Source organism: Oxyura jamaicensis, chromosome 2, assembly GCF_011077185.1.
Source record: "Oxyura jamaicensis isolate SHBP4307 breed ruddy duck chromosome 2, BPBGC_Ojam_1.0, whole genome shotgun sequence".
NCBI lineage: Eukaryota > Metazoa > Chordata > Aves > Anseriformes > Anatidae > Oxyura > Oxyura jamaicensis.
The window spans coordinates 144793190-144804156 of record NC_048894.1 but is presented as its reverse complement, the minus strand read 5'-3'; the positions used below and the strand labels follow the sequence as shown (position 1 = coordinate 144804156).

Here is a 10967-nt window from a genome sequence, read left to right as displayed (position 1 = left end):
GCAGACGTACAAGGAGATGGCTACCGGCTCCTTCCCCAGCAGAAGGAGCAGGCCGAGCTGTTCCCTGGGCTCTGTTACTCCTGGCAGGCATTTCCAGGCAGCTGGGAAAACAAATGGTAAGTACACAACTGCTGAGCACAGCCTCTGTCCCAGGACCCAAGAGGACAGTCACGCCATCTCCTGCTGCTCTGAAGGAAGCTGGGTTGTGGTGGGAAAGGCCACCACAAGGACTGCCAGAAATGTCACGGAAAGCACCAGGAACTTCAGCTCAGTTCCTATAGGAACACAAAATTAGGCTTAGAGATTAAGACACCCAAATGTTTGATCCTGTGTGTTGTTTAAGACATACTGCACTCAGCAGTTACTCAGCAGTTACTCAGCATTGGCCCTCTCTGATACCCGAGCTGCAGTAAGACATCCAAGACATCCACATGCAGTTTGCAGACAAAACACAGAGCCTCCAGAAACCCCCTAGCTTTCTGTAGCAGCAATTATATGCTAGAAGGGAGACCCTTGGACATCTCAAAGGGCACCAAACACTTGTGTTTAGACAGCCAGATTGACTCTAGAACATCTATACACCAGGGTCACAAATACCACTTGCTTCTCTGGGCTTCCTGTACATTTCAGAGCTTCTCCATCACAATTTGTGAGAACAGGGCACTTGGAGCTGCCTTCAGCCACTTTGGTACAGTTCCATAATGTCTGTAGGGCACCTAAATAATGTATTCAGCCTGCAGTGCTGTCTGGCATTGCTGTCTTCCAACATTTCCTTCTTCCCTCATCTCTTCTTTTTCCCAAGGCTTCTCAACAGCTCAAGCAAAGCTACTTGCAAAAATGACCCTAAAATAACTTATAACTTATTTTGTGCTTATCTTTCAGGTGGCAAAATCCAGCTTTCCAGCAGAGAGGGGTTTGGGGGTTGCCTTAAAAAGTTGAGTTAAGGAAGAAAAACGTCAAGTGGTCACGGGAGGTTTCACAGCCATGCAGATGGAAAGGGAAGGATTTCATGTTCTTCTCTCACTATCATTCCTCCATCTGACTGAGAATCAATTTTTCACTGAAGAGACCTCCCCCCAACCCTGGATAGATCACATTCACCTCAGGCTGTTTTGGCAACAGGGAAGGAAGAAAAGGCCAGAGAGGTAGCATGACAGCTCAGAAGAACCTTGGTGAGCTGGGCTGGTTCCTTCTGCTTCTGGGTGACAGTAGGAAAGGTGCACTTCCTCCCCCCAAAACCAGCACCTCTCGCATTCCAATCCCCTCCTGTGCAGCAGTAGTGACAAAGTTGTCCATGTAGCTACTTGCTGCTCCCCAAACTGGGCTTTTCTCCTGCTACAACAGGCAGGTAAGTATCACAGGCCATTTGGGGGTTATTTACTTGCTCCCAGCAGTCTGTAACCTACCCCTGGCCCTGACAGCAAGACCTTTGTACAGCCACTTCAGAAAGTGCAAAGATTTCTGCTGTCCCAATCTGTAGGTCAACTGAACCATGCTAAATACTGTAGCCAGATCCTCTCTGTGCTTCAACCCCAGAATAACCCAAATAACTCCATTCACTTTCCTGGAATGATGCTTGTGGGTGTGAGAAAGGAGGAAATAACTTGGCACTCCTAGAGCTTGTCTTCATTGGAAGACAATCATTAGTTTAAGTTAATACACCTGAATGATTTCATCTGTACTTAGCTTGGTTTTAGTGAGCACTGGCATTCAGGGGAACACCACTCCAGCTACTGGAGTGATTTGATTAGCAGAGCTGAGTGATTAGATTAGCGGAGTGGCTGGACAGAGCTGTTGATTACTTGCAGCCATTCCAGCTGATGTATCCCCACTGCAGAAGTAGCTTGAGCTATGCATTTGCATAGATAAAACCCGTGCATGCTTATATCCTGTTTTTTAGTTGCAATTTACAACCTTACCTCCTGTCAGAACTTCTAGTCCCTTAGCTTACTTAGTGGAGGTCTATAATGGCTGTGAACTGCTGTTAGCCTGTACTGGAGATCATTATATGTTACTGAAAATGTCAGGGAGAGAAAATATTGGTTCTTTGTCATAACTCCAGCAGAGAGATATTTCAGGTGCTCTGGGTAATGCTCTTTGTGGAGTGGTGTTTCTTGGCATACAACAGAGTCTCATTGCAGAAATACTGTAGTTTGGTGATGCTGTTGCAAATAGCAGTAGTTTTCACTCTCTCTTAATATCTCCAGAGTTCTACACAGTGGTGAGAGCTTCCTAGGAAATAACCCTGGTTTTAAGGCTGAAGCTCCAGAGGTAGGTGCCTGCTTGCTGTTTGTGAGCAGTTCTGCCTGAGAACAAATGAAAATAAAGCAAGTAGACAGTGAGAGCAGACTTTCTCTTTATAAACATAGTCTTCTCTGAGTTACATGTTTAAGCTAGCTGGTCATCTGGAATACAGCTGTTGTCAGTAGAGAAGATGACAAGCACCTTCAGTAAATGCTGCTTTTTCTCCCCTTGGTGACTTCTAGGAAATGCAGTGTTACTGAGTGTTTGATGCTTCGATAAAGTTCAGCGAGATGAATCCTACCCTTCCTGCTCCCTGCCAAGAGAAAGCAGACCCGCGCTGCTGCTTCTCTGCCAAGAAATAGCAGACATTATGCTTGCCCATATGGAGCAGTGCTCCGAATTCCTGTGCTTGGAATACAAGTGGAATTCCCTTCTTATTAAAAAGCAAAACAAAGCAACCTCCTCAGAAATAAGCGAAACATTCTTAGGAATGTGGAATAGGTAATCTTTTCTGGGTTGTAAGAACAATTTCACATTCTGTTAGATCACTGTACATTTCTCTGTCTTTCTGGGTAGTAAAAGCATGCGAAGTAGTAACTCTATACAAATGATCTCAAAATATAACACTGGTTAAAAAAAGTAATATAAGAAATAGTATAGGGTGGTGATATTTTGCATGTCTGGTAACAGTTGATATTTGCATAGTAACAGTGATAAATCCTTCTGTACTGGACCTACATCTTCCCTGCACTGGAAATTTCACTATATGAGGTGTGAGGTAATGAAAAATCAGGGCTATAATACCCCACTGAGTTTCTGAGTCATCTTATTGCACTGAAATAAAAGCACTTTAGAAAATAAAAGCCATCTGTGATGTTAAATGCAGTTATCTGATTTGCCTTAATAAATGCTCACAAATCACACCAACTGCTTGATTTTTTCAACAGTACTGAGCCATTCCCAAGCAGGTAAAGGTCATCATGCAAAGACATTATCAACTCTGATCATTATCAAGTTATTATAATCTCCAATAACACAACTGCTTCCATCCAAATCCAACACATAAAATAATTTTAAAGAAAGAGGCAGGTCATTTTTCTTTAGCTCTGACCTTCAGAGGATCACGAGTTATGTTATTACACTGAAGTCTATGCAGTATTGATTATTACTTATCACTTTATTCTACTGGTGCTGAGGAAAGTGACAAACATTACTATTTTTTAAAGGTCATCTCCCAAGCTCTATGTTACAGATTCTCCATGGCAAGACTTTTGTGTATTGGGAATTCCCCATATATGTCCTTTTTTCTCATTGCCTAGTAATTTTCCCCAAGTGTAAGTGGGCCACTGTGACTGTAGACATTAAATATTCTGGGTGTAAGTGCACTATGCTTAGGATGTATCGGCCCTCATGTACACACTGATCGAGCTCTAGATGTGCTGTGTACGGATGTCCCACACTGCACAGGTTCATGTATTTTTCTGTGGGCAGACCTGGGAGAGATATGCTAAAGCTACCTAAAACTTTGTTTCTCAGACTTTATTTACACCTGTGCTGAAAGCTACCAATATGAATTTAAAATCAATTTTGCATAAGTGTAAATGTTTCCAGACATTTAAATGTTTCCCCAACAAAAACATCAGTGCACACATCAACCAGTGTCTAACATGATTGTAACAGGAGTGGTCTGAATGCTCAGCCAGTAAAAATCAACATAGAGTCAACAAAATAACGACCTTACAGAAGCAGAACTGACTTAGCTTAGCTTAGCTTAGACATGGTTCAGCAACCTCAAATCAGTCGAGAAGAAGATACAAAGACACTGTCCAAGCATGCAGGAATGGTGTTAGGAAAGCCAAAGCCCACCTGGAGATGTATCTGGTGAGGGACATGAAGGACAACAAGAATTTCTACAGGTAAGGAAGACTAAAGAAAATGTGGGTCTGCTGCTAAAAGGGACAGGGGCCCTAGTGACAAAGGAAATGGAAAAGGCCAAGGTACTCAATGCTTTCTTCACTTCATCTTTACTGGTAAGACCAGCCTTCAGGAATTTCAGGCCCCTCAAAGTAGTGGAAAAGTCTGAATGGAGCAAGGAAGACATCCCCTTGGTGGATGAGCATCAGGTTAGGGAACATTTAACCAACCATATGAATATAACCCCACAGGACCTGATAGGATGCACACAACAAGTGATAACGGAGCTACCTTATGTCATTGCAAGACCACTCTCAATTACCTTTTAAACCTAATAGTAATTTGGGAAGTTTCCTGATGACTGGAAAAGAGCAGTTGCCACTCCTATCTTCAAGAAGTGTAAAAATGATCTAGAAACTACAGGCCAGTCACCCCCACCCCGGTCCCTGAGAAGGTGATGGAGCAACTAATGCTGGAAGCCATTTCCAACCATGTTTAGGATGGAAAAGTCACTGGGATGGAATCCATGGTAAAAATGGATTTTCACAGGGGAAATCATACCTGACTAACCTGATAGCCTTCTATGATGAAATGACTAACCTGATGGACAAGGAGAGATATTGTTTATATTGAATTTAGCAAGGCTTTCAACCATGTGTCCCATAAAACCTTCTTAGAAAAATTGATGGAGTACAGACTACACAAGTAGATGAGGAGGAGGACTGAAAACTGGCTGGTATGCCGGGCTCAAAACGTTGTGATCGGCAACACAAAGTCCATTTAGAAGCCAGTCTGTAGTGGTAAACCTCAGCAGCTGACACTGTTCTGGTATCTTCATTAATGACCTACTGGAAAGGATGGGATGGTGTGCATCCTCAGCAATGTGCTGGTGCTACAAAACCACGATGAGTGGCTGATATACCAGACAGCTGTCCTGCCATTCAGAGGAACGTGGACAAGACAGAGAATATGGGTGTAATGGAGTGTGTGTCCATCGAAGGGCCACAAAGATAATTAAAGGATTGTAATGTCTCTCACACAAGGAGAGGCTGATAGATCTGTGTCTCTTCACCTTGGAGAAGGCTCAGGGAGGATCTCATTAATGTGTATAAACACCTGATAGTGGGCAGTAAAGAAGATGCAGCCAGACTCTTCTCAGCAGTGCTAAGTGAAAAGATGCAGTACAATGGCCACAAACTGAAATAACATGAAATTCTGTTTAAACTTAAGAAGAACCTGTGAGGAGTGATCAAGCACTAAAGCAGGTTGCCCAAAGAGGATGTGGAGTCTTCAGCCTTGAAGATACTCAAACCTGACTGGACATGATCCTGAGCAACGTGCTCTGAGCAGGGGGTTGGAATGGATGATCTCCAGAGCTGCCATCCAGCCCCAGGGACGGCATGGTTCTGTGGCTGCAGGTTACAGAGAGCACTGGATTGTTCCTGCCCACACTGAGCTGCAGTTCAGCAAATAACAGCAGAACGTGGGGTTGTTTAAACAAGTTATCCAGCTGTATTGACTCAGTTTGCCAGACAGTCACGTGGATCTGCTATGGTAGACTGTTCTCCCATTAGGTCTGGCTCTTTCATTTTCTCTGAGGAATGCTGATGTGGTAAGGCTCAGCAATTCACACTCTCCAACAGAGAGCAAGGAGGACACTCAGTGTTGTGTTTTTTTTTTTCTCTGAAGAAGATGGACACAAGCATTTTTTTTTCTAGAAACTGTAAGTCTCCATCAGTGCTCTCACATCTCCAGTACAAACCCAGCTGTGGCTATCACTGAAACTGCCCATTTCTGTATTGGTGCGAGGAGCATTCCTTTGCCTTGTCTCTGATGGAGAACGCTAAAGATGCAGTAGTCTTCTAGTCCTTAAATGCCTAGTAGAGAAACCTGCTTCTGTTCTTGATGAATTTTAAACTTTCTTTGGGCCAGCTGCCATTTATGCAGAGAAGGTAAAGAAAAGGAGATATGGATGATGCTTTTTGTCTGAAGCCCCAAAGTAAGTAGGTCATAAATCCTAGAAGATAGAAATAAGTTTCAATATGTGCATACAGATCCTCTTCAGAGCTTTTTAATTCTTATCTCTGTTGTTTGTAATCCCTGACATGAGGAAAGGCTGGGAGAAGAACTCACTGAGACCAGCCCTGTGGAGGACTTGGGGGTTCCAGTGGATGAAAAGATTGACATGAGCCATCAGTGCTGCTTGCAGCCCAGAAGGCCAGCTGTGTCCTGGGCTGCATCACCAGAGGGGTGGCAGCAAGGGAGGGAGGTGATTGTCCCCTCTCCTCTGCCCTTGTGAGGCCCCACCTGGAGTGCTGCATCCCAGTTGGGGCCCCCAACACAAGAAGGATGTGGGGCTGTTAGAGCAGGTCCAGAGGAGGGCCAAAAAGATGACCAGAGGGCTGGAGCACCTCTCCTATGGAGATAGGCTGAGAGCTGGGGCTGTTCAGCCTGAAGAAGAGAAGGCTCTGGGGAAACCTTATCACAGCTTTTCAATACTTAAAAGGGTCTTATGAAAAGGATGGAGAAGGACTCTTAACACCATTATTTGTCTTTAGCCATTTTGTATCTTCTCTTGAAAATACAGGCACGAGTGATTTACATAGATCTTTGTAAGGGTTGTACACTCAGGTCAGCCAGAATATAGCTATAATGTGTGCCCTGTTGAAAGGGAATAGCAGTTTATGAATATATCTTCCTCCAGCTGTAGCTCTCCTATTCAAAAATGTCACTCTGCTCAGCTCCTCATCACTAGCACTGCTAGTGATAGCTGAACCCAAGCGGCTCTCAGTACATGCGATCAAACTCTCATCCGCTTCAGTCAAAATGAGCTGCGTTGGCCACAGTCTTTTGTAGAAGCCGCACAAGTTGACACAGCTCCTTTCAACCAAAAATATTAGGAAGCAGTGAATGCACAGACAGGAAAGAGAGTGGCAATGTCTAAGTGGATGGTGACAAGCAGATCTGGGCAGAAGTGGCTGATAACTTGTTCCACAAGCACAGCTGTTGATAGAACGTGTAAATCAGCTGGGTTCAGTCATGGCAGTATGCTCTGCACTTCTCGAAAGGCTGGAGCTGGGAGAGCAGATGTGACTTAACCTTACACTGAGCCTCTCAGGGTATCAGTGAGAGGATGATCACCTGCCCCGATGATGCAAAGTTGGTTTAAAATGGGTTGCACCTCTAAAAGCCTAGAGTCCCTTCAAGCCATCAGCAGAAGAAACTACCGTCACTTTCTCATTCCCACATCATGCTGCCCAATTCCTTGTGCTAGCACATGGATTTTGGCAGTCATGCAGTGAATGGCAGAAGGTGACTGGTTGACATTCAACAGGTTTTGTGCCAGGTTGGTTTTCAAGTCAAAAGGAAGGCTGTTGCAGACTAAAGTTAGCAACAGAGGACAGGAAGGTAAATTACTGCTTTTGATAGCAATGCTAGATCAAGGTAGCTACAAGTGTTGATAAGATTACAGGATACTTCTGAGTGGAAGGGACTTCTGGAGGTTACTAATCCAACCTTCTGCCAAAGCAGGGTCAGCTGTGAGATCAGAGCAGGTTGCTCAGGGCTTCATCCAGCTGGGGCCTGAAAATCTCCAAGGATGGAGAACGGAGCAGGTTGCTCAGAGAGTTTTTGCGATGCATGTATCTCTTAAGGTTTTCATTATACTCAGCCTGAACCTAATGTATTTCAATTCATGCATTATTTATCCCAACCACCCACCATGCATCGCTGTGAAAGGCCTGACTCAAAATGCTGTTGCTCCTGGTAGCCACAGCTGGGGTCTAAGTGTGAAGGCTCACTACTGATTCTGGTCTGTCCTGCTGGGCAAATTGTCACAAATTTGCTTCAGGATGAAGATGGTGTAGCATGTTTCCATATTAGCATAAAATTTCACTTTATTTTACCACTAAGCAGTGAATGAATTAAGCAGAACATCAGCTCATTTGATGATGGCAACAGACAGTACCACTGTCCGTGCATGACATAAAACATAGATGTTACTGGAGAGTGGAAGTTACCTTGTGCTTGTAACAGGAGAGACCCTCTGTGTATAAATACTACTGTCACCCCATACATAAAAAGGTTGTATTAACCCATCCATTTCCCTTCTCCAGTTCTCTAACATAAGAGATAAAACATAATAAATTCAACAGATCTTCCAAGCATTTTAACAATCAAATTCCATTTTTTTCGTTATAAATAAAAGAAGACATTAGTTATTTACGAATCTCATTTTTTTGTCTTTATTTTTAAAAATAAATCAATTACTTTACAGATATAATAATAGAAAACACCAGAAACAGCAAAAGTAAGGATAAAATATGCTATGAAGACATCCAGAGATCGTTTCTGAGTCTCCTACAGAGTTCCAAATGTACTTCCTGTAGCATTATGGATCACAGATTATTATGCAAGGTATTTTTGAGAATAAGGGAATATAGGTGTGCAATATGAACAACACTAAGAATATATTTCAACTATAGAAAATACAAAGAATATTGATTATACAGTTACACTGCTGCACTATTAAAACCTGCTTTACAGAGTCTTAATGACATAAAATTGAAATAATATTATATATATTTTATATATATTTAATATATTTGGGCAGCTCCCAAAAATAGTGCTTCTGAAGTCACTTTCAGACCTCTGAAAACTGCTTCTGAATATTACTGCTTACACTTTAATTGGTTCATTCTGTGATAGTAGGATTGGATCCATGCAAGCATAAAGATGTTTCCCATGAATCATAGAATGGGAGCTCAATCTTTAGTTCAGTACTAAAGTTCATGCTTTAGTTCAATAACAGACTTTGAATGGTTTTTATTTCACCACTGCAGCCTAGGCCCATTCAGCTAAGCAAATCTTGGCTACACTTGTGGCTGTGAAGTTGTTCACTGCTGGAGTTACGTGGTGACTGACTTTAGGTCCTTGATTTTCAGATGTTTGTTCAACTGTTCATGAACGATGGCTCTGTGGCTTTGGATGTTTGGGCCCCCAAAATAATTGATCACACTTAAAAATCCTGAATCATACCTATATGGCAGAAGTACCTCACTAACAAGGTCATAAGATGAAGATGATAGAATCATTGAATGGCTTGGGTTGGAAGGGACCCTTAAAAATGATTTAGATTCAAGCCCCCTGCCATAGGCAGGGACACCTCCCACTAGACCAAATTGTCCAGGGGCTCATCCAGCCTGGTCTTGAACACATCCAGGGATGGGGCATCCACAGCTTCTCTGGGCAACCTGGTCCAGTGCCTCACTACCCTTACAGTGAAGAATTTCCTCCTATCATCTAATCTAAATCTATCCTCTAGATTTTAACCATTCTCCCTTGTCCTATCATTATCTGCCCAAGTAAAATGTTGTTCTTCATCTTTTTTATAAGACCCCATTTAAGAATTGAAATGCTACAATGAGGTCTTCCTGGAGCCTTCTCTTCTCCAGGCTGAACAGCCCCAGCTCTCTCTCAGCCTTTCTTCAGAGGAGAGGTGCTCCAGCTCTCTGATCATTTTCATGGCCCTCCTCTGGACCTTCTCTAACAGCCCCACATCCTTTTTGTGCTGGGGGCCCCAGAACAGGATGCAGCAGTCCAGGTGGGGCCTCACAAGGGCAGAGAAGAGGGGACAATCACCTCCCTCCCCTGCTGCCACCCCTCTGGTGACGCAGCCCAGGACGCAGTTGGCCTTCTGGGCTGCAAGTTCACACTGCTGGCTCATGTTGAGCTTTTTGTCCACCAGAACCTCCAAGTCCTTCTCTGCAGCACTGCTTTCAATGAATTATTCTCCCAGTGAGTCCTCATGTCTGGGATTGCCCCAGCCCAGGTGCAGCACCTTGCACTTGGACTTGTTGAACCTCATTAGTTTCACATGGCCCCATTTATCTAGCTTGTCCAGGATGGCTCCCTTTGGATGCCATCCTTTCCTTCTGTTGTATTGACTGCACCACTCAGCTTGGTGACATCTGCAAACTTGCTGAGAGTGCATTCGATCCCACTGTCTATGTCATTTTTAAAGATATGAAACAGTACTTGTCCCAGGACAGACTCCTGAGGTACACCAGTCATCACCAGCTTCCACCTGGACATTGAGCCATTGACCACCACTCTCTGGGTGTGACCTTCAAGCCAATTCCTTATCTACTGAATGGTCCATCCATCAATTCCATCTCTCTTCAATTTGGAGATCAGGATGTCATGTGGGACTGTGTTGAAGGCCTTACAGGATCACCTCCCTCGCCCTGCTGACCACACTTCTTTTGATGCAGCCCCGGATATGGTTGGCTTGCTGGGCTGCAAGCACACACATTGCTGGCTCATGTCGAGCTTCTCATCAACCAACACCCCCAGATCCTTCTCCTCAGGACTACTCTCAATCCATTCTCCACCAAGCCTGTATTTGTGCTTTGGATTGCCCCAGCACATTTGCAGTGCCTTGAACTTGGCCTTGATGAATATCATGAGGTTTGCACAGGTCCACCTCTCAAAACTGTCAAGGTCCCTCTGGATGACATCCCTTCCCTCCAGCATGTTGACTGCAGCACACAGCTTGCTGTCATCAGCAAACTAAACACAAAATGTTAAACAGCGCCAGCCCACATACTGACCCCTGTGGAACACCACTTGTGACTGATCTCCACTTGGACACTGAGATGTTGACCACAACTCTTTGAGTGTGACCATCCAGCCAATTCCTTATCCAACAAGTGGTTCATCCACCACATGCATGCCTCTTCAATTTATAGACAAGGATGCCAGGCAGGACAGTGTCAAATGCCTTGCACAAGTCCAGGTAGATGATGTCA

At 44.0% G+C, this 10967-nt stretch overlaps 1 long non-coding RNA gene across 1 annotated transcript; it reads left to right on the top strand.

Annotated features, from left to right (window-relative positions):
• Positions 1-1947: 1947 nt before the first annotated feature.
• LOC118161282 lies at positions 1948-3083 on the top strand. Its single transcript, XR_004747925.1, has 3 exons — positions 1948-2087; positions 2208-2271; positions 2487-3083. It is a non-coding gene; the product is annotated as an uncharacterized LOC118161282 (long non-coding RNA).
• Positions 3084-10967: the final 7884 nt, after the last annotated feature.